Consider the following 23,835-nt stretch of genomic DNA (forward strand, 5'->3'; position numbering starts at 1 on the left):
TGCACTCCTCGTCTTCTTCGGTCTCCTTACAACTCATACACTCAAAAATGGTATACACAGATAAAAACGTAAGGGGAGATATGGCCTAGGAGGGTCAACTTTTGAACCATTTTCTCAAAATGATTCAAACTATCAGGGTGAATTGAACCCCATTAGGCTTGATGACATCTAAAGTTTAAGTCTTATAGGCCAGTTCTACCACCCCCCATACTATGCTTAACAAACTCCAGAAAAAAGTCACTTTATTAGGAAATGTACTTAAAAAAAATTGCATCCCACAAAATGTTTGGCTTAATGTGAAGAAAAATACCCATGGTGCAAGTTAAGGTAGTCATTAATTCTAGAAAATGCAATTCCAGAGAAAAACAATAACACACAAAAAAAAGCAAGCGATTTTAACAAATTTTTGTGTTTTAAAGTATTCAGTTTCGTCATGAATTTAGCTTTTTCAGATTATAAGTACCTTAACGTGTCCCTCAGAAATTTCAGTCCAGGACCTCCTGAATGAAATCTTCACCCTTTCAATATGTCAAATGATACATTTCATAATACCATATTTCCTGCCAAAAAGTGAAACTGAGAAAAATTCATTTGGAGTTTCAACTTTAGGTTTCTTTCTTTTATATGACTTTGAGGTAGGCAAAATTCACCTGGAGCGTTATTAGCACCTTCCTCTTTGAGGCTTTGTTGTTCCCCAGGCAATGGCTACCAGTTTGTGTCACTTGCAGGCGAGCTAACTTTTGTAGCAGGCACTCCTTGACAGATAAACTGGCAAGAATTAAGAGGCAAACATACTAAGGAACAGCAGCAAAGCAGGAATAGAATCTGAAGTGGAACATACTGTGGAAGGGTGTTACCAAAGGTAACAGAATATCACTTCACCGGGCAGGACCAATGATAAACCCTGTTTCGGGTCTCAACAAATAAGATTGCTCTCACCAAATTTTCTGGATTTTTTGTTTGGATGTATAGGCTTCTCCTGGCCATTGATACTTTTAAACTTGGAAAACTTCTACGGGCTAAACCTAGAATAAATAGCACTTACAATGAGGGTGGTGAGATGTTCTGGCTATGTTAAACGAGCATTAAGTCGTGCTAAATAAAATGCGCAAAAAACTTGTTTCCCGTTCACTCAGATATGTCGAAAATAATTTATTGTGAGATAAATCCTGCATGTTTATGAATAAAAGTTTCTGAAACCACTCTTTTGAAGTTATTAAACATAAACATAATCTTTTTTTAAGAAAAATCTTTTTTCCTGAATTTTTTTTAGTCTGAGGCAATATCTCCCTTTAGCAAAAGTTATACATACAAAAATTAACAAGGGACATCTTATAACTTGAGTGGTATTGTTAGAACCATTGATTCCAAACATTGTTAGCAGTGACTATGTGGTTGGGCAAAGAGTTTCCTTCTGTTATTGTTAAGGGTATCAAAGAGTTTGCACAGTGGATGCGAAGAAGGCCTGATTGTTGCAGGTAATGTCTCGTCTTGGAAAAAAAATGAAAGGGGAGATGGAAACAGCGTGTTCCTAAGTGTTGGATTATGTGGTAAAATTTGTAAAACAGTGTCCGTCGACATATTTCTCGTCTTAATGGTTACCTCTCGGCAACGTCATTAGAACACTCAGTTGGGCAACTAACCCTTGAAACCTGGACCGCGTGCGTCCACCAAGACCAAACGTTTTTATTTATTAACTTATTTATATACCCTTAAAGGCCCTCGTGAAAGCATTACATAAGAGGGGGGGGGCTGCATGGATAAGTTTCATACAATAATTACACGAACAAGGTAAATATACACGCATTAACACGAGTTCCCATAAAAGCACAAAAAAAACCCATTAGGCACAATAAACACATTTCAAGATTAAACCTCGCAGTTTAATCAAATAATCTCAATAATTCAGTTTTGAATGCTTCAGTTTTCAATTGTTACGATGGCATCAGGCAGGTTGTTCCAGTCGACAATTGTTTGGGGAAAGAAACAGTGGTTGAATGCGTTCGTGCTGCCAGATAAACGGGTGATTGTTCGGGAATTCCCTCGTCGGGTCGATGATCGGAGGGAGAACGCAGTAGGGCGTCGCGAGGCGTAGGATGATAATAGTTAATTTTGTGAAGGGCTGAAAGGCGTGCAATTTTACGGTGGACATGTAATGGTGGGAGGTTCAGTTGATTCTTTAGAGCAGAAACGCTGGTGGTGCGGTCCTTGTCGAACATGGCAAATCTTGCTGCCCGGTTCTGAACTGATTCCAGATTGTTGATAAGGTAGATCTGATGAGGGTTTCAAACCAATGCTGCATATTCTAATTTTGACCTCATGTATGTGTTACATGCCATGTTCTTTACATGAGATGGAGAGGCTTTTAGGTTGCGTCTAATGTAACTCAGAGTTTGGGATGCTTTAGCTTTAATGTTTTAATGTGGTCAGACCAGGTAAGGTTAGCTGTCATTGTTACACCGAGGTATTTATATGAGCCTACAGCCTCGATGAGACCGCTTCCTACTGAGTATGAGAATACTGATAATGATTATTTTCGAGTAAAGCAATTTAATTTACATTTTGATTTATTCAGTCACATAAGCCAGTTTTTATACCATGTGCTAACTTTGTTTAAATCGCTTTGTAGCACATAGTGGTCATTCTGATTAACAATTGTATGGTACAGTACACAGTCGCCGGCAAAAAGCCGAATGGTGGAAACGACAAATACAGGGAGATCATTAATAAATATTAAAAAAAGTAAAGCTCCAAGCACTGATCCCTGGGGAAATCCTGATGTCACTGGTTCTGTGTTAGATTCACGATTGTTAAAGGATGTAAATTTCGAGCGTGAAGAAAGGAATTCTTCAATCCAAGACAGAACCAGTGAGTCAATATTAAGGCATGAGAGTTTGGCGATGAGACAATTGTGAGGAACCCTGTCAATTGCTTTTGCAAAATCCAGAAATACGGCATCAGTCTGGATACATGCTTGAAGGTTAATATGACAATCATAAGTGAATTCCAGAAGTTATGTCTCACAGGGGTACCCTTTCCGAAATCCATGTTGATGGTTATAAAATATATTGCTAAATTCCAGATGCGATGCAATGTGCGAGAATAAAACATGTTCTAGGAGTTTTGATGCTATGCAGGTTAATGATATTTGGCGATAGTTCGAAACCAAGGAGTGAATGGCAGCTTTAAAAACGGGAACAACTCTGCCTAATTTCCAATCTGCCGGAAGACGTGATTGGGACAATGATTGCGCAAATAGTAAGTGGAGGTACGAGCTTGAAATAACTTTTGTGTTAGCAAAAATTTTTGAGCAGATATAACCTCGCCCACAAGAAGAAGTGGGTTTAAGTCTTTTGATGAGCTTTGAAATTCCAGCAGGGGAAATTTCAATAGATGTCATGGGCTCTAAATCAAAATGACATAACAGGGAAAAGTTGTTTTCTGTTTCAACAGTAAAACAGACGAAAAATACTCATTCACTACACTCGAAACGTTAGTTTCAGAGACAGGACTTCCATTTTCATCCATCAGGTGGACAGACCGATCATTGTTTTGAAGGAATTTGAATTTCCAAAACTCTTTGGCGTTATCTCGTAACATCAATGGAAGATCCTCAAAGAAAAACGTTTTTTTTTTTTTTTTTTATGAGCGAAGAGCACTTTTATGCGTCTTAAAACTAGATATGATTACAGTGCCGCCTCTTAGCGGCGAGTCAAAATATCAAAGTTGCTTTATATAGCTACTTCGAGATGGCGCTGAGAGATGGCGCCACCGGCCCTTGTGCAACTCCGCTGATCTGGTGCGTGCAACCATACAGTTCCCAGAGTGGGCGCTACGAGAAAAATGGCAGCAATATAATCTCGTCTAGTTTGGTTCTCAAGTACGGATCATAGCCAATTTTTCAAAGCAGGATCCTAAGGCAGTTTCCCGACTGAGTTGTTCTAGTAACGTTGGCTCTGGGGGATTCACTCTCTAATGCAATTCAGAGATGCTAGTACAGTGATGTGATTGGCCTAAGCCGTTTCGGAGCACCTTTCGGAGCAGCCAAAACAGTGTTTTGGAGCAGCAAAAGTCGCCTTCGGAGCAGCCAAGACAGTGTTTTGGAGCAGAAAAAGTGGCTTTTGGAGCAGAAAAAGTGGCTTTTGAAGCAGAAAAAGTGTTTTTTTGGAGCAGATATTCCTAGAAAAATAAAAATATTCCTTTAAGTGCTGGACAAACGAAGGGTGCTTTGCTCACTGCAATAAACAAATTACAACCAATTTAGACCATCTGGGAGTCTTTGAACATGTAACTGAAATGCCAATGACATGACCGATTTCGCAATGCTTCAATTAAATTATACATATATATATGTACCCATCATAAATAATTATAAACGAAACTGGACATATTAAACCTTATTTCAAAATGACCAGCTTAGTAGTCAATATCGACAGCATTAGGTTGGCCAGTCATATTGTCATGGGTGGTGACCAAAAGAAAACAGAAAATGAACAAGAAGAAATAAATGTTTAATGTGGCGAACTTGTGCCAAAAATAAAAGGGTACAAAAGAAAACAGCAGAGCGTCGCGGGCGTCGATGTCGGCGAAACCGCAGGATCGAGCGCAGAGGCGAGACTGACTCGACAAGGTCGCGAGCGGCGTCTTATCTAGAGTGAGTCACTATCTCGAAGATTCGGCGGAGAAGGTTCGAGCGTAACGCGCTCGGGGCGAGAATGAACACGCACTTTCTAGAACAACATAAGCAGGGATAAACGACAGAAGTTATGTCCGGAGCAAGAATAAACGAGAAAGTTCTAGAAGTCCGTGACCCTGCGCGCGGCATTATCCCACCCCCTGTAAAAGTGCATCGTCCCGATGCAGCACAAAACGAAAAAAAAAAAAAAAAATCCAAAACAGAACGGCAGCAGAATTGCGAGCCACAGTTCACAGTTCACAGAGTTCATAGTTCACTCGTCGACAAGAGTAGAAAGTTCTATCGTTCGTAATACGGCTTCAGCCGGACGACGTGCACCACCTCGGGTCGCGGCTGACGTCTTGCAGATGGGCGCGTTCCGTCGGGAAGGACTTCGTAGTTCAGATCGCCGAGCCGTCGGATGATCTTGTAGGGCCCGAAATAGCGTTTCAGAAGCTTCTCGCTGAGACCGCGGCGACGGATGGGCGTCCACACCCACACCCTGTCCCCGGGCTGGAAGTGAACGTCCCTACGACGAATGTTGTAGCGGCCTGCGTCGACGCGTTGCTGGTCTTGAATCATGAGTCGGGCGGGTTGGCGGACTTCTTCGGCGCGTTGAGCAACCACCTGGACGTCGTCGCTCTGATTGTCAGATGGCTCATGGGGCAGCATTGCTTCCAGCATGCTCGTCACCTTCCGACCATGTACCAGCTGAAAAGGGGTGAATCCAGTGGTCTCCTGAACCGCCGTATTGTAGGCGAACGTGACGTAGGGCAGCACCTCGTCCCACGTCTTGTGCTCAACGTCGACGTACATAGAGATCATGTCGGCGATTGTCTTGTTCAGTCTTTCCGTCAGCCCGTTGGTCTGCGGGTGGTACGCAGTTGTACGACGGTGGCTGGTGTGACTGAGTCGGAGGATTTCTTGGGTCAGCTGTGCCATGAACGATGATCCGCGATCTGTAATCAAAACTTCTGGAGCGCCGTGCCGGAGGACGAAGGACTCGATGAAAAACTTGGCGACTTCAACAGCCGTGCCTGCTGGGAGGGCTTTCGTCTCGGCGTACCGTGTGAGATAATCGGTGGCGACGATAATCCAGCGGTTTCCCGACGTTGACGGTGGGAAAGGGCCAAGTAAATCCATTCCGATCTGCTGGAACGGCATAGACGGGGGAGAAATCGGGTGCAGAAGTCATGACGACTTCGTTGGCGGTTTCTTGCGTCGCTGACACTCGTGGCATGATCGAATGTATAGGAGAACGGTCTTCGGTAGCCTCGGCCAGTAGTACTTTTCTCGAATCCTGGCGAGCGTCCTGCTGTAGCCAAGGTGTCCAGCCGTTGGGTCGTCATGGCATCCTTGGAATATTTCGTCTCGAAGGCTGGCAGGAACAACCAACAGCCATGCTGTGTTGTTGTTGACGAAGTTCTCCTTGTACAGCACCCCTTGCCGCATGAAGAATGTACGCAGGATTCTTAGGAAAGCACGGGGAACCGAACTCGCTTCTCCCTCTAAGTGCTCGATGAGCGCTCGCAGTTCAGGGTCGTCCCGTTGGAGTGCTGCCATGTCGCTGACGTCCAAAGCGCCGAGGAAACACTCATCGTCGTCGTCTTTGATACAGGCAGGTCCGGCCTCGACAGGAGCTCTTGACAGGCAGTCGGCGTCATTGTGCTTTCGGCCGGACATGTACACAACGGTCATGTCGAACTCCTGCAGTCGTAGGCTCCACCGGGCGAGGCGTCCGGAGGGGTCTTTCAGATTCGCGAGCCAGCACAGCGAGTGGTGCTCCGTGACCACGGGAAAAGGACTTCCATACAGATATGGGCGAAACTTTGTTATTGCCCAGACGACAGCAAGGCACTCCTTTTCAGTTGTAGAGTAGTTCCTCTCCGCCTTGGACATCATCCGACTCGCGAATGCGATGACTCGCTCTGCCCCGTCCTGCCTTTGAACTAGCACCGCGCCAAGTCCGGTGTTACTGGCGTCCGTGTGGATTTCTGTATCAGCGAACTGGTCGAAGTGGCCGAGAATCGGGGGTGTCTGGAGTCTTCGTTTTAGCTCGTCGAATGACCTCTGGTGCTCTTCTGTCCACTCGAACTTTACGGCGTCCTTCGTGAGGTGCGTCAGCGGTGCGGATAGTTTGGCGAAGTCTCGAACAAAGCGCCTGTAGTAGGCACAGAGTCCGAGAAATCTTCTCACTGCCTTCTTGTCGGACGGCGGCGCAAATGCAGCTACGGGGCAGGTCTTCTCGGGGTCAGGTAGAACACCTTTGTTGCTCACGACGTGGCCGAGGAACTTTAGTTCCCCATAGGCGAACCGACACTTTGTTGGCTTGAGTGACAGGCCGGAGCTCCTGATGGCTTGAAGCACGGCTCGAAGTCGTCTGAGGTGTTCATCGAAATCTCTTGAGAATACCACGACATCGTCCAGGTAGACGATGCAGCTCTGCCATTTCAGGCCTACCAGGACGGTGTCCATGACGCGCTGGAAGGTGGCTGGTGCTGTACAAAGTCCGAACGGCATCACTTTGAATTTGTACAGTCCGTCGGGAGTGACGAAGGCAGTTTTCTCCCGGTCGCGTTCGTCAACTTCAATCTGCCAGTAACCACTCTTCAGGTCCATCGACGAAAAATATCAGGAGTAGCGCAGTCGGTCCAACGTATCGTCGATGCGGGGGAGCGGATAGACGTCCTTCTTCGTCACAGCGTTCAGTCGACGATAGTCCACGCAGAATCGCAGGGTTCCGTCCTTCTTCTTTAGAAGCACGACCGGGGACGCCCATGGACTTCTTGAGGGTTGAATTATGTCGTCGTCGAGCATCTCCTGAACTTGATCTTGAATCACTTTCCTTTCCTTTAAGGAGGCTCGATACGGCGACTGGTGGACAGGGAGTGTGTCGTAGTCGGTAATAATGCGATGTTTCGCCATTGGTGTTTGGCGAACTTTCGACGTCGTGGCAAAACAGTCTCTGCATTCGGCGAGGAGATCAACCAGTTGCCGGTGCTTCGAAGCTGGGAGCTCGGGGTCGATGTCGATAGGCGGCGGCGTCGTGCTCTTCTGTTGTGGCGACGAGGTTTCCTCAGAGACTGCGGTGACCACGGCTGGCGCCTGAAGCTCCTCGACGTAGCCCATGGTGGTACCCTTCGTTAGGTGCTGCGGTTCCTCTCGAAAGTTTGTCACGAGAACAGCCGTTTGTCCTTCTTGAAGACCCGTTACGCCTCGTGCGACGCCAATTCCTTTTTCAAGGAGCAGTTGGACGCTGCCTTCCAGAAGAGCTTCACCGTGCATGGCTGCGTCGGTTATGACGGTGACGAAAACACTCGACCGCGGCGGCAGATTCACATGGTCGGCTATAACTCGGATCGCGGATGACGTAGTGTTGGCCTCCATCGGCGGCAAAACAGGCTTTCGCAGCGTCAACCGGTTTGCCCCGAGATCGATGACGGCGCCATACTCGCAGAGAAAGTCCATTCCGAGGATTACGTCCCTCGAACAGTCTTGAAGAACGACGAACTTGACAGGGCACGTCTCACCGTGGATCTCGACGCGAGCAGTGCATCTCCCGACTGGTGCGATGAGGTGCCCTCCGGCGGATCGTATTTGTGGTCCATCCCACGGCGTGGTGACTTTTCGAAGGCGGCGGGAGAGTCTCCCACTCAAGACCGAGTAGTCTGCTCCGGTGTCCACGAGTGCTGATGCGTCGTGGCCGTCAATGACGACGTTTAGGTTATTGGACACCACTGCAGGGCCGTCGTTTCGGTCTCTGGTAGCGTTCGAGTGGGGGCCCTCTGACGTTCGTGGAGGATCTTGGCGTCGGTCATCTTCGGCAACTCCACCTCCAGGGGTTGCCGCGCCTAGTTTCCCCGGCGTGGAGCGAGGGGCGACAGGCTTTCACGTCGGGGTCGGTGCATCGGCGAAGCTGGACGTCGTGGCGAAGGCGACCGGAACTCTCGGCGGGACGCAGGCTCGGGGGACAGGTCGTCGCAGGTACTCGTCGATTTCCCGAGGCCGTTCGCCATAACGGGGTCGCGGGTCGTTCGGGTAGAACCCGCGCAGCCCGAGTCGACGGTATGGGCATCGGCGGTAGGTGTGGTCTGCTTCCCCGCTGTGGAAGCACAGAGGGCGTCGGTCGGGCGTTCGCCACACATCGGTCTGCCGGGGTGCACGGGGCTCCCGACTGGCGTACTGGAGCTGGTGGTCACGGCGCCGGTCGTGCTGCGGAGCAGGAGAGTGACGTCGGGGCGGCGCAACATAGGCTCGAGGAGGAGGCGGTGGCCGTCGGGCCATTGCGCGTAAGTCAGCGTGGGCTCCTCGGTGGCTGCCACGGCGATGGGAGCCTCTGGTTGGATGGCTCTCTGAACCTCTTCCCGCACAACCTCGGCGATGGAGAGCGTCGCTGCTCGGTTTGCAGCTGGCAGCAACCGGCGGATTTCCTCCCGGACGACCTCCCGGATGATTTCGCGGATGTCCGTACCAGGAGCGTTTTCGCCACTAAGCAGAGCGGTTGCAGTGACGCTTGAATGCCGCTGGTAGTGGGAAGCGCGCGCTTGGAGGGCGCGCTCGATGTTTGTTGCCTCGGTGACGAAGGCGTCGACGGTTGCCGGCGGGTTGCGGAGGAGGCCTCCGAAAATGTCGTCTCTCACCCCGCGCATGAGAATTCGTAGTTTCTTCTCTTCGGTAGCCCGAGGGTCGGCGTGGGCACTCAGGCGCAGAACGTCTTCTACGAAGCCGGTGACGCTCTCGTTGGGCCCTGGGTTCTGGTTCGTAGTAGGTCCTCGGCTCTCTCTCGGCGGTGGTGGTTGCTGAACGTAGCCTTGAGATCGGTCTTGAAAATGTCCCACGACGTCAAAGAGGACTCATGATTCTCGTACCAGTGCTTGGCGGTACCCTCAAGCGAAAAATAGACGTTGTGCAGGCGCTGCTCGTCGGTCCAGCAATTGTGGCGGGCAACGCCTTCATACTGGTCAATCCAGTCTTCGACGTCTTCGTATTGCTCGCCGTGGAATAGAGCAGCCGTCCGCGGTACGACGGGCAGGTAAACGACGGCTGGAGCGGCCGGGGTCTCCGACTGGTTGGCCATCGTCGTCCTTTTGGTTTGCCTGGTCCTGGGTGGCAAGGGTCCTAACTCCGGGGGTAGGCCAAGGTTCCGGCGACTTAATCGGATGTCGGTCTGGTCTTTGTTGAATTCTTGGGGGCTTGTGTTCGGACTTGCACTCCGGGAACTCGGAGGGGAGCGCTGCATGGGCATGCGGTTACCCCGCACCTCCACCAAAATGTCACGGGTGGTGACCAAAAGAAAACAGAAAATGAACAAGAAGAAATAAACGTTTAATGTGGGGAACTTGTGCCAAAAATAAAAGGGTACAAAAGAAAACAGCAGAGCGTCGCGGGCGTCGATGTCGGCGAAACCGCAGGATCGAGCGGAGAGACGAGACTGACTCGACAAGGTCGCGAGCGGCGTCTTATCTAGAGTGAGTCACTATCTCGAAGATTCGGCGGAGAAGGTTGGAGCGTAGCGCGCTCGGGGCGAGAATGAACACGCACTTTCTAGAACAACATAAGCAGGGATAAACGACAGAAGGTATGTCCGGCGCAAGAATAAACGAGAAAGTTCTAGAAGTCCGTGACCCTGCGCGTGGCAATATATTATATGGAAGCGGTCTTAGGCTGATGAAACACATAACTACTGCTGTGAAATGCGAAATTGTACACAAGACAAAAGTGCATTACAATTAGTGGGTGCTATTTTTTTTTGTTGCTTTTCGTAATTCTTAGCAAGGCTGCTGCAAGCTTCGCTTTGCCTTTGGCTAGTAATGAATGTCCACATGCAATGCCTCCAAAGAGACATTGAGACATCTCACAAGTGTATACATACATTGCTGAGGCCATTGCCGAGCAATTCCGAAAAACCGCTCGCCAACGTTTTACTGGATCCCGACGTGCCAGATTTTCGTCAAAAGGAAGCAAACGTAAAACAATGGATTGCAAGCGTCCCAGAGGTTGCCTCTGCCGTGCATTCATGTCCGCATGCACATGAGGGCAACTTCAGCAAGCTTGCAGCTGCACGTGCTTCGTCGCGCGAGCGGAGATGGCTGTTCGATCGGAACGAAAACCATGACTCTATGCTCCGTCACCAACTGGTTTCCAAAATTGTATGCAAAGTAAAATGTAACTGTCCAGCATATATACGACTAAAAACGCACCCGTATTCACCAGGCGCGAGTAGCGCCTGTTTAACCACTGACTAGTGACGTCATCGACTAAAATTATCACGTGGCAAGCGATAGTCGCCGCTAAGTGAGCGCTTGGTATTCACCGGTCGTGTTTAGGGCATAGTCGCCCCGCGGGACTAGGGAGTCGACTGACAAATCTTAGTGATAGGGTAGGGCTAGTTTAGCCGGTGTTTAGCGGGTGACTAGCGACTCATTGCCATGGCCAACTCGTATAGCACCGCTGACCGCCAGCGCTAACGAAGCCCTTACTCTCTCGGAACCCTGGGGGCACATCTAGAAAGAATTGTAGAAGCAAGTAATGCGTAAATAGCCATGTTCAGTGGTCCGAGATACCGCTAACGAGATCTCAGCAGGGCGCTGGACGACGAGAAAAAACACATTTAGCGGCGCTTCCATATTTGTTTATGTCGCTGGCAATGCGGCTTCCGTGTTTCTCCCTGGCGTTGTTTTTAAATTTCTCTTTGTAAAACTGTCTCGGACAATATGTCTCTCATTGTAGCTTTTTTTTTCCTGAAAAACATTAAAAGTTCAGTTTTTATACGAAACAATACCCATTTACGCAGTTGTGTTGAAATATGCATATCCGTGTCCTATCTTTTTATGTCTCTTCCGCTTGTTAGTTCTGAATAGATAGTCGACCGCTCGCTTCGCGCTCGGGAATATTGCAGAACATAATCGCTCGTTAGTAGCGGATTTCTAGTTTAGCTCGCGACTACTTAGTCGTGCTACTAACCTTAGAACGGCGCTGGTTAGTCGCGCCTGGTGAATACAGCTGACAGAAGCTAAACAAGCTAAACACACGGGAAAGAAGAACCTGAGCGCATTGATGCACAACATCGCGAGCTATGTGGTCAAAAATGTCTTGGAGCGCTTTGTGCAACGGCTGAACTCGAGAAAAGCAAGCGCGCTGTGCGGGTTCAGCGTGCAGACATGGCGTTCTTTGCTTTAGCTCAGTTCTCTACAACTTTCTTTTGCAGCAGATTTTTCAAGTACCGGGGTCCCTCTGAAAAGAAAGCCCACCGAGAGAAACCTAGGTAATCAATACTTCGACACAGCAGTATTTGAGTTAAGAAAGATTTTTGTAGTAGAGTATGATTTAAACAACAGGAATGTTGATGAACATGCGGCGGTCTTTACGTTACAGTTTAGAGAACCATACCTTCAGTGACGTGGGGACGGCAACACTCAAGTTCGCGCGACCACCGTGACTGGCAGACAGGGACAAATTATAGTTTTCCCACGGCCTTTGATTTCAGGAGTGAGTGCTTCAGCTCATAAAGTAACTCGCGCCACGCAAAACCGTGGTTTCGTTTCACAGCATGACGGCATGGCTGGTATCCGGCACACTTGCGTCGGAGCGTACACACAAGCCCATGTCTACAGCGTCTCAGTTGAAACAATTTTAAAAAGCCGACAAGACGAGACCCACGAGACGACGAGAGCGCGAAACGAGAGACGGCGGGAAAAACCATGTAAGACCGGATGGACAATTCATGCAGAGTACTTTCTGTCGGGCGGACGCTTGCGCCACCTAGCTCACGCATGCTCAATTACAGCATTCAGTTTAGTTTCGGTTTTGAAATGCGACCGAAATTGGTCCTTTGGCGCAGGCTTGGCACAGATCACCCATATTTCGGCAAAATGCAGCAGCATGTAGCAGGGTTGGGCCCTTGGCGCAGTTTGGTGCAATTGGCGCAGCAATCACATCACTGTAGTATAAGAAGAGTAGACAGAATAACTAAATTGTAAAACTTTTTTGGAGAAGTTTTAATTCTTCAGCAAGATAGTTCTGCCATGGAGACCATACAGATGATGAATGTTCTAACTTGGGGCATACAAAGGTGAGCTATGCAACGCATTCAATATTAGGAGGGGCTAGTATTAAATTGTCCAGGAGAAAGTCAAGTGCACTGTCTTCCTTACCGATAGTAGGTCTAATGCGGGTGATCCGTGTAAAATTTCTTGTTATATAAAGACAAACATATTTATAAAACAAGAATGTGCTGATTATGGTATCGTTAATACTGTAGACATAAAAAGATGGTAATGAAAGCTGAGCAAATGTAAGCAATTTGCATTTCTTTATCCTCGAGGACAACAGCCACTATCACACCAACCCGCTATGGATAATAAGGCAGTTTGCAAGGATAAGTGATAATCGCCATCTGTGACAGGAGTAAATTAGTCATCTGTGAAAAGGCAGATAGTGGACGAAACACGAAAAGGATGACCATTGATACAGATTAGGAAAAGAAGCGGTCTGAGCACGTTTTCTAAAGGAATGCCCAATGTTAAGTTGGACTTGGATCACATGAAGTTATTTATAACAGTGCATTGAACTTGATTGGAAACAAATTAGAAAATCCAGGCAACAATAAAGGGATCTATTGTGACATTGCACGATAAGGTGGTTATGAGACACCCTGTCAAATGCTTTTGAGAAGTCTAGGAATATATAGTGTTGAAACTGACAAGAGGTGATTTGGAGCAGCTCTTGTAACAGGAAAAAATCGGTTTTGGAGCAGACAATTTTGAGCTTTCATGTCAGAAAGTTTTATACAATCTCTTCGAAAGTTAGCCCATAGAAAAGACTGTAGCTGTTGGAGCGCTGGGAGACTGAAGTGTTATGCCCACAGAAGACCTGGCTATACAGATATTTATTTATTTATTTATTGAACAATCATACGCCAGCAATTTTGTAGAAGTCTCAATTAACCTATTATTAGTACCGATGGCATCTTCAGTCTGTGTCGTAAAAAGATATTTTCAGCTACTTTGTACAGGTTTTATTACAGTGACGTAATTGTCACAAAGTTAACATCAAACGGACACTTATGGTTGAAAGTGCCTCACATTGCCCTCCCTCGTATTCAACTTGCTGCTGTTCATATAGCAGCTAAGCAGAGCACATAGCTACTCTAACCGATCACGAGTAGCGGTAGCTATTCATTGCGATCGATGTGAGCACCGTTCCCAAAAAAAACAATCAACGAAAACTCTTTGTTTGGCATGAGCAAAAATAGATTTTGGGTTTGAAGCAAATTCAAAGTGAATAGTAATAGTTCTTTCGGTCGAATATTTTTTAATTGAATATTGAAGACGTTTTGCACCTATCTCCATGCCTTTTACTACTGTTCCACCATGCTTAAACAAAAATTCAGCTGGACTCACGAAGGTTGTTCCTAATTGCCCGTTTATGAGTAGTTAAATTTAATCTAGCTATATTTATAGACTGTAGCCTCAGAACGTCCAGTACCTACAGTGGGATGGCAAGTAAATGACAAATTTGACATAAAATTAAGCCTATAAAGGAGCCTAGCCATACATAATTGAGGGGATTTTTTAAAATTTTCTGCCTATATAAAAATATTTTTGTTGATTCTGAATTTAAAAAAAGCACAAACAATAAACAGAGGTTTTTAGAACATTGCTGCCTACAGCCCGTTGTAACTCAAGAAGGTAGGGTGAGGGTAGGACGGGCCAGGGAAGTGGAAGCAGACGGAATGCTGGAGAAGAGAGGGGGAAATCTCTCTTAAGTGTTCCATCTGCTTCCTTTGCCCCGGCCCATCTTACCCTCAGCCCACCTTCTTGACTTGCAATGGACTCTAACATATACCCTTGAATAATAGCCACAGTTAAATTTTGAAGATTTTACTGCAATGTAATAATAACGATCCCAAAACTTTTATATGTTGCTTTTTTTTCTTTTAATATACATTAGGCATGCGCGTGCACCATACTAGTTTGAAGATGTGCTTTTCGCATAAGCGCGCGAATGAGCTTCGGTGAAGCGGGTCACGAGATCGCTGTGTCAGCTTCATGGGTATTGCTTCTCCGCAGTGCAACTGTGCTTCAGGAGAAGCGCACTCAAGGGGGCTAACCCGCTGCAATCAACACTTCGAAATGTATGAATATTGCAGTTCATTTTTTAAGCGAATATCACCATATTATTTCGAACTACTATTAGAAAATTAAAATATACTCGCAGCTCTATTCTTCGCACATACTGGTTAGGCATCAAGAAAAAAAAAACTACTTTCTTAACTTTCAGTGGCATCGCTTGTCACGTGCCAGACACTTTCAGTTTCCTTTTTGAGAACTGCTCCCTTTCGGCGCAGACATGACGCAAATTGCGCGCAAATACAGCCTTTAGAGCAGCATGTAGCAGGTTATTAATTCTGGCGCAGTTTGGCACAATTAGCGCAGCAGTTTTACCACTCAATATAGCAACGGTTTGTTGTTTACGTTGCAAATTTAATTGAATGTCATGTATAAATCACAAAAGTTGTATTTTGCATGATAAAGTCTTTCTAAATCTGTGCTTGTTTTTGTTTAGGAGCATATTAGGCTCAGTGTATCTAATGATGTTTGAAGATATCATGCTGAGTGATCTAGAACAATAGTGAGGTGAATTTCTATCTCCGAACCTATGTACCTACTTGTTGTATAACATGTATTAAGTTATGTAAACCGTTTAGTTAGCGCGTTTTCTGGATATATTTATTACCCTGATTGTTTTTCCTGCATCTCCGTCACCATCTGCCAAGCTCTCGGGGCCCGGACCTAGTAAGCCAACGAAGATTGGCTTTATCGTCCGTGGCTTCGACATCTGTACTTCCAGATGCAATAAATGATTTGATTTAATGTACAGGGATTGCATGGCTGACATTTAAAAAGGCCCTGCAAGGACTTTTGTACTGGTTTTTAATTTGCACTGAACCTGAGTGCACTGAACGTCGTATCTTAATGAAACTGTTCTTTTAACGAATTTTGCTTTATTTTAAAAGATATAGGCAAATTAAAAATACAAAAACAAGCACAAAAACCCTCTTTCATGACGTCCTTCGTCGCTTGAGTGGTTGTGAACTAGAGGAGGATTAGTGAGCTCAACAAGCACACACGGCTGCCGCACTCCGTGTCGACGGCTCGAGAGGGCGCCACTAAAGCATGTTCCGGTTAGGCTGTATGAAGCGGGCGGCCAAGGTGGCTCGCACTGCACTTGCTGCACGATCAAACACTGATTCGGCATGACACTTCATTGGCCACCAACGACAGCAAGCACGAGTTAAAAATATGTTCAGAAAGGGAGCCACTTCGCGCTACCATACCACCAAACGGCCAAATCGCAAGCCAAATCTGCTCGCGAAAGGCCTTGGAAACGCTCGGAACCAGTCGGATCCTCGAGCCCGTATACGACCGCAGCGCCGCCGCGTACATCCGAGACCTTTCTACGCTCGCCGCTCATCGGTGCCTGACCCCACTTCCCCTCTAGTATGCGCCGCCTTTTCCACCGATTGGTGGTGGATATGTCGACGGGTCATTTCTTGTTTCCGTCTTTATAGACTGCATTTGTTTCTTTTCTGATCTAATATACTGAACAAAAAGTACTTTCATAAATATTTGAAATGGTTCGCACCACTTATATTTTGTATTTCGACTAAAAAGAAGCTTTTAGCGGGTCTGACCAGTAGACTACACAAATTGCGCGCTTTCGGCACCGCAGGTCGCCCCCGTAGGTGGAGGAGGTTTCCACGTCGTCCGGTTAAAATATAACGCACTGGTATTTAGTTACTCTCTCCGTGCCCGCTGCCTTGCCGGAACCCCAAGAGACGTGGAAACCGCAAAAAGGGTAGGCGCTTAAATATGATTGCAGGGCCCCTTTAAGTCAAGAGGTATGCTACCAGAGGAGTGATTCTCGATAGATGTCAGTTAGAACCAGAAATTCTATAGGCTTGGTGTTTTTCATGACTGTAATTTATGTGGTTGCCACCAGAACTTGTGGAAAGTTCCAGATTTTCAATGGCTAAGGATGTATATCTAACAATTATATTCTGCAGATATTGAACAAGGAATTGCCATTATTACACAAATAATTACAATGCTCCGAGAAGTAATTCCACTAAAGAATAAAACCGAACATACCAACAGCCTCCTGTCAGCAGCTTCCATGAGTCTTGGTAGTTTCAAACAGCAACATGTCCTCTAGAAGTGGAGCATAAATGGCTCTGGTCTGTGCCTGGTCTGGTGCTGTAGCTGTCTGAGGGCCATGAGTCCACGGTCACTTGAGCCTTGGTTTCACCCCTCTATTCTTCTACACGGGCCACAAGCTGTAGTACCAGGCTTGCAGTAGAAAAGAAACTGAAGGTGTTAAAGATGCACTTCTGAAAAGACAAGGCACAAAAGAAACCATCAACCACTTAGCTTGAAAGGAGCTAAAAAAGAAAATCATACAGATTTAATTAGAACAAAACTTTGAAGATTCATCTCAACCACCCAGGTATTGTGAACCTAGACTGATCTTGCAGCACAATAAGCCTCAGTGAAATTGCAGAAACCTCAGTCTTGTTTACAACCTGATAACTCGGCATCTTGCCTCAAAGCCAACTTTCAATTAACAGCTAATACATTAAACCCTGAAGATACAGCACCAATAAGAGATGAGCATGGTCATGACAGCCTGCTTGACTTACAGTGTCAAGTTAAGGGTCAATCAATGGAACTATTCTCTAAGGCCCTTAAAAACTGTGGTCGAGACAATTGCTACAACCAAAAAGATACTTCAAGTAGCTGTCAGTATGCGCTGTACAAGCAGAAGTGTCAAGGGAAGGTTGAAAGGGCCACAGGAAAGCACTGTCTTCCCAAACCTTAGATCCGCCACCCGAAAAACACTTTACTTTCACACGGGGGGGAGGGAGCTAGCCTTGCGGCTACAATTTCAGCTATCTGCTCACGTGATAGGGACAGTATACCCAACCTCGACATCAGATTGAACATAGTCCGAAGGTTCAGTTGACCGACTGCTTACAAAGCAAATTGCACGGACCAGAGGAGCCTGCTTTAGTATGTTGGTCAGCGACTGTGTGCTGAAAAATTAACAAACTAGGGAAGAGTCATGCTAATGCAGTGCTTATATCTGTAGTGAGTTTGAAAGAAAAAGATTATGCACGTAAAATGCTTTCAACAGGCCTGCGAATGTGCATTAAAAACTCGCATAAAGATGTTGGCCTGAACTAGGTTTCGGTCGGTGCTGCTTCGATTGCTCATAACTGATCTCATTCCAGGGGTAGTGATTAACAGAAATAAAACAGGCACAAAGGCTGTTTCACACACTTGCGACTGCTTCTGGCTGGAGAGGTTAAAAGACTGGCTTTAAACCTCTATAAATGCTTATGACTGCCGTGCCGGTTGTAGGCAGTTGCAAGTGTGTGAACCATGCCTGCTTTCTTATGCAATAATACACTGGACAAGGAAACTTATTGTATGTTTCTATGATTGCAACACAAGAATGCGGTGAGACTGGAGTATTCAAGTTCTAGTGCGGTGAATCACAGTTTGCTCTTTTATTTAGGCCTGCAGGAATGATGTCCTGGGAATAACAACAACATCAAGCCTACACAACCAAAAACACCTACCTGCTTCCCATCATACTTTGAAAAGACCTTGTTTTTTAAGGCATGGCCAATAAAAGAAAAAGCTGATGGCCATAGAGAATCTTCTGTCACAGAAATAACACTACATACTGCCATATATGTCAGGATAGACAATATCCCAAATTAACCATGCACAAAAGAGAATGCTGAGAATGTATGAACATACACTGCATGTGCTGGTGTCTGCAAGCGAATCTGTTCAAAGGTAAAAATCTAAAATAAATACCCCATTGCACACACATTCCTCGAAACCCTATTTTGGTTTTTTGCCTCGAATCCTTTATGCAGAGAAGGCAAGCGTGTGCAGCATGTGTACCTACGTTTCCAGTATTCCCCTTGGTGCTTGGGTAATTAGCAAAAAGTCTATTGCTGAAGTTGTGTCAAATTTGTGTCCAAGCAACACACTGTGGTCGTTGCAGACATCGTGGTTGAAACGGATGCCGTCAAAGCTACAGCTCCTGATGCAAATTTCTGAAAGGGCCATTAGAGGCAAGCACACATGTCAAAAAGTCGGTGAGGGGGGGGGGGCAAACTTACCGGTGAAATTTCGCTGCCTCAAAGAATCATGACTGCCTGTGACATCTTTGGGCGATAGTAGCTCCTGGGGTGCTATTAGCAAATAAGATGGATTGTTAGGTACAAATCTTCTAACATTCAGAATTTAAAAAAATAACTATTGATTGAGTACAGAACCCTCAGATGCGTCTGCTATATAAATGGTTGTGCAGCGAGAGCACATTCGAAAAATGCGACCTCCTGCTGAAAATAACAATGCACGTATGCTTTACATACAGCATTTCTTTGCAGAGCTGGTGGTTGCATATTATCACTGTTCCCGAACTTCCACTTCTATGGTGCACAACCATGTGTTCTATGTTGAAATAGAACACAGGGCTCTCAAACCAATAAGTGTTTTCACGACAATGTCATACCTACAAGTGTTCATTCTGTTGTTGTTTTTTTCCTGTTTTTATCTCTGCGAGACATATGATAGTTATTTCTTCGCTGTTTTTGTAGCTTGCTTTGTCAAGAAGATGAAAGAGAATACCCTGTCAAGCAAACAACTGTTGGCTTTTTGTCTGCCTCCCAGCATTTGTACTTGTACAGGTGCAAATAAAATGATTGATTGATTGATTGAACTAACACAAAATGGAAGTGCAACAGTCTAATTCATTCCCTATAACCAAACAACAGAATACACGCTTGAAAACAATACAGGTGCCTCCACTAAGGAAAGAGAAAGGTAAAATGTAGGCTTCAAAACGCAAACATATTGTAGCCAATGGCGTCATGTCACTTGACACTCAGCAGACTACTTCCCGCTGCATACGCTTAGCTGTTGGCATAGGCACATAGCCCCCTGCTTTTCTAATTCACCGTCCTCTCCCCCTCCCTCTTCGTGTCACACCCTCATGGAGCTTTGGGAAGCAACTTGAAGCCAATATATATTTTGTTGCAAGTTAAAAGCCTGGGTCATCTGTATTATATTTTATGTCCCTCTTTTCTTGCCCAGTTTTCTCGCTAGACTGGCCACGCGACAATCAAATGCAGGCGCACTTACTGCTCCCTCTGTTAAATCTAGGCTCTCTCCGTCATCTCCGCCGGCATGTTGTCGTTAGCGCTCTGAACGCCTCTATCGGCATGCCACAACGGCGTCTCCGCGTGCAATGCGGTAAAGCTGCTTCCCAGATAAGGAGCGGAGAGCAGACGACGTTGCAAAGACTGCCGCCGGCGGCCTTTCCAGCATCTTCTACTGCCTGTTTTGGGCGCCTTCTTGGTCGTGACAGCAAAGTGCGGCGGTCTGAGACTTAGGGCCAGTTGCACCAATGCAGCTTAGCGCAAATCAGAGCTTAGCAGGGAACCTAAGCTGAGTTTTGGTTTTGTTCTGTTGCACCAAAACCACTTATCGCTAAACCTAGCACTAAACCATGCCTATTGTGAGCGCTCAACATCGGGTACTTCAATTGGTCGTTTTTTAATCCTGGATTTAAAACATGTCGGCTGGTTTGTGGTGGTCTACACGGTGGACGAAATTGGTTGTACAAAGTGTTTTAGGCTACAGCAGCGTGAGAGCCTCAACAGAATGACCTTCGATTGCGACAGATGCAAAATATTATGAGAAGTGTTTATCGACCCGTTTTCAAGTTGACTTTCCACTCTCAGTGTGTGTTAGCCCTAACCGGGGAAGGTATGCAGATGTGGGGCTCACGCACGGCTCACGTCCATCTTCCCATTGGCTTTTATTTCAGCGTGCTTATTCGTATGCAGTTATTTGCGAATATCTGTAACGTATTGCTATTTACAACCTTGTTTATTTTAGAGCGCAGCTCTTAGGCACCCGTTTCGGCTTGAGTGGAGTCGGCGTAACCGCACGGTGGATTATGGGACACCACCCATGATGCAATGCGCAGGGAGGAGGATGAGGGGGAGGAAAGGAAGGAGGAGGAGGGGGAAGAGAAGGAAGGAGGGGAGGAGAGAGGAGCTTGAAGGATCAGGTGAGGGGGAGGTGGAGGATGAGGAGGAGGGGAGGAGTAGCAAGGAGGATGAGTGGGTGAGGAGGAGGAGGAGGAGGAGGGGTATACCCTCCCCTTAGTACCCTTCCCTCGTCTTCTTTAAGAGCTGCGCTCTAATTCGGCGTTACAGGGTGTTGTAAACGTCTGATTTTTACTTTCAACGCATTTCCTTTTTTCCGGTCAGCGCGTTGAATAGCGGCAGTGCATGATCTCGGCGATCAGCCGATTGTAGCCACATTCTTCCGTTCTCATTAAACTGCGGTGAACAACGCATTTAGACAATAATGTAACGAAAAGGCTATCTTTTTGTGTTGGGACAATCTTTAAGAGAAGTTTCTTTGTCTCCCGAGTAAAATCTTAGCTTCGGAAAACTGTGTCGTTCTACAGTCAAAATTTATCTGGTGACCGCACTTTGTAGCGGTGACAAGAAATCATAACGACTAAGACGCAAGATTTGCTCAGCACTGTATTAAGGCAGGCTGCGGCGGGTGGTGCGAAGAGATGACTGTTCTCAAAGACACAATGTGATGACCTAGTGAGAGTTTCATACTTCAAAGACCGCCACCGCCTTACGTTCAACTAGGGAGACAGGCAGTGTACTATGCCACAGCTCACACGCCATGCCCCTCTGGGTACAGATGCTACCACATGTTCTGCAGTACCGTAGAAGCTAATAATCGTTCAGTAATTGTATTTGTGCTTCAATATATTTAAATTGTTGTCAAAATTGAATACAATATTTACTTTTATTTTTGGGGTGCACTTTCTTGCAATGCACATAAGTTGTGTGGTGAAGTAGGCATCATGAAAATACCCAGTATTTCAGTTTTCTGGCTGCACTTGACATTTTTATACAAATATGTGTGGTTAAATTATCCTTGGCAAGTAACTGGATCCCAGCCCTAGACTCAAGCCTTGCTTATTCCAGCATCTGCTCATCGAATTTCTTAAGGAAATAATTCAGGTACTAACAAAAACATGAAATGCTTATGAAGGCTGATCGGGAATCTGAATGGTTTATTTTGGAAAATCATGTAGGTCATCAATGACCTAAGCTTAATGTGATAATCCTAGCGTTGGTTTTCATGATTGAGATCTGAGGCAGAGCAGGTGAAATAGAAAAGAAACTATGTACAATGTCTAGGTCTAAGGCACAGCTTGTATTTGTTTGCTAAAAGACAGAACTAACAGACACTTAGAAAAACCCTCAACACCTAGGCATAGAAATTAGAACAGCCTAATAGAACCAGAGGAATGAAATGCACGACTGCCATAGAAAGATGGAACTTTACCAATCTGGGGAAACTTTACGTAACACTGACTATTTAAAATAAGTGAGAAGCCAGAGCGTAATGCAGCTTACTTTTTGAACTAACCTAAAATTAACTATCTTCAATTTTTCAATTTTATGAGCTAACAGAATAATGACTGATGCAGCATAAAGAAAGTTAGAAGGTCAAGTTACAAGGTTACGTATAAAGACCCCAAGTTAGCAGTCATGCTGCATATGGGAAGTTTTCTTTCTGCAGTGGAGACACAAACAGTCTAATTTCATAACTGACTGATTCATCACTCTCTGAAGGCTAACAACACATTTAATTTTGACTTTTATGATCCTAATAAAGTCAAAGTAGGAAAGTTTTACCTACACAAAGATATACCAGGTGTTTCTTTCAAAACTTAACAGATTTGTTTAAAAAGCCGTGAAAGTTACACTTATGCGGTTTGTGCAGATGAGTTATACAGCCAGGGGGATAGAGTATTGGGGCTAATTGTAACGATAAGTCAGCTAATTATTTAAAATTCGTTGATTAACTTTTTAAATAAATAAAAATCGACACATAGTTCCAATTAGAAACTTGCTAAGCGCCATTGAAAACCACTAAATCAACTCTTTTTAGAACATAAAGCATGGGCAGCATTTTACGTCGTTCTAATGAAGCGCTCAATTTGGATGTGTTTCTAGGTTTCGCTTACTTATCCGAGCACATATCTGCACCCGCAATCCTGTCCCCCTCCCCTCCCCTTCCCTCCCCTCCCTCCTCTCCTCTCCTCCGGTAGTCACGGCGCGAAGCCACTCCCTCGCTTACCTTGTAGCATAGAGGGAAGTTGGGCGCAACTGTGTTGCACGTCTCAGCCACTGTCGAGCAGGACCGTGGGCGCAGAGATGCACTGCAATAACAAATCGAAACCTAGAAACGCGTCCAAATTGAGCGTTTTCATGGAACGCATTAATATACGGCCCCTGCGTTATGTCCCTCGAAAAAGAGTTGATATAGTGGCCTTAGGTGACGCTGAGCAAGTTTCTAATTGGAACCACATGTCTATTTTCATTTATTAAAAAGTTAATTAACGAATTTTACTTAATTAGCCAACTGATCGTAACCATTAGCCCCCTATACTAAGTTCCCTTGGCCGTATACCTCACCTGCGCAAACCGCTTTAATGTAACTTTCATTTTTTAAAACAAAGCCACAAAGACTGTCTTGGTGTAAATGCTATATGTATTCCGTTACTAAGATTGGCTCATGAAGTAAACTAAACAATGGATAAGTATGGTTGGAGCCAGAATGCAGACGTTAGGAAGGATCCATGTCGTACGAGGGTGATTAAAAACTTATTTCACTTTGGTCAACTTACACCTTCTGTTCGCTGCACTGTCTTATCGGCACTTTTCATACAAGGTTGCTGTATCTCCAGTCACTGCTGTGCAGGCTTGAATCTGTTAAATCAGTTCAGTTGGGACTGAGGTGCTAGGAAGAATGGCTGTCCCATGCTTAAATTGTACAAGTGAATCAGTCATCGTTCTCGTGATATGAAGGGGTGTCCAGTAATTCCATATATATGAATATACCGATATCCATAAAAAAGAACATCGTGCACAGTATTATGGAAATGTAAATGTTTTCTCGCAAAGAAATGCGTTTGAATGGATACAGAAGTTCTATGAAGAATGCACGAGTGGCAGTCATAAAGGAGCCAATGCC

General features: G+C 45.8%; 1 long non-coding RNA gene across 1 annotated transcript; it reads right to left on the bottom strand.

Moving 5' to 3' along the window:
• Positions 1-16,914: 16,914 nt before the first annotated feature.
• LOC121837637 lies at positions 16,915-23,068 on the bottom strand. The gene is made up of 3 exons (XR_006078273.1): positions 22,939-23,068; positions 18,873-18,944; positions 16,915-17,066 (listed from the first exon to the last, which is right to left on the bottom strand). It is a non-coding gene; the product is annotated as an uncharacterized LOC121837637 (long non-coding RNA).
• Positions 23,069-23,835: the final 767 nt, after the last annotated feature.

The sequence above is a fragment of the Ixodes scapularis genome, unplaced genomic scaffold (assembly GCF_016920785.2).
Source record: "Ixodes scapularis isolate PalLabHiFi unplaced genomic scaffold, ASM1692078v2 PGA_scaffold4__175_contigs__length_147842914, whole genome shotgun sequence".
Taxonomy (NCBI): Eukaryota; Metazoa; Arthropoda; class Arachnida; order Ixodida; family Ixodidae; genus Ixodes; species Ixodes scapularis.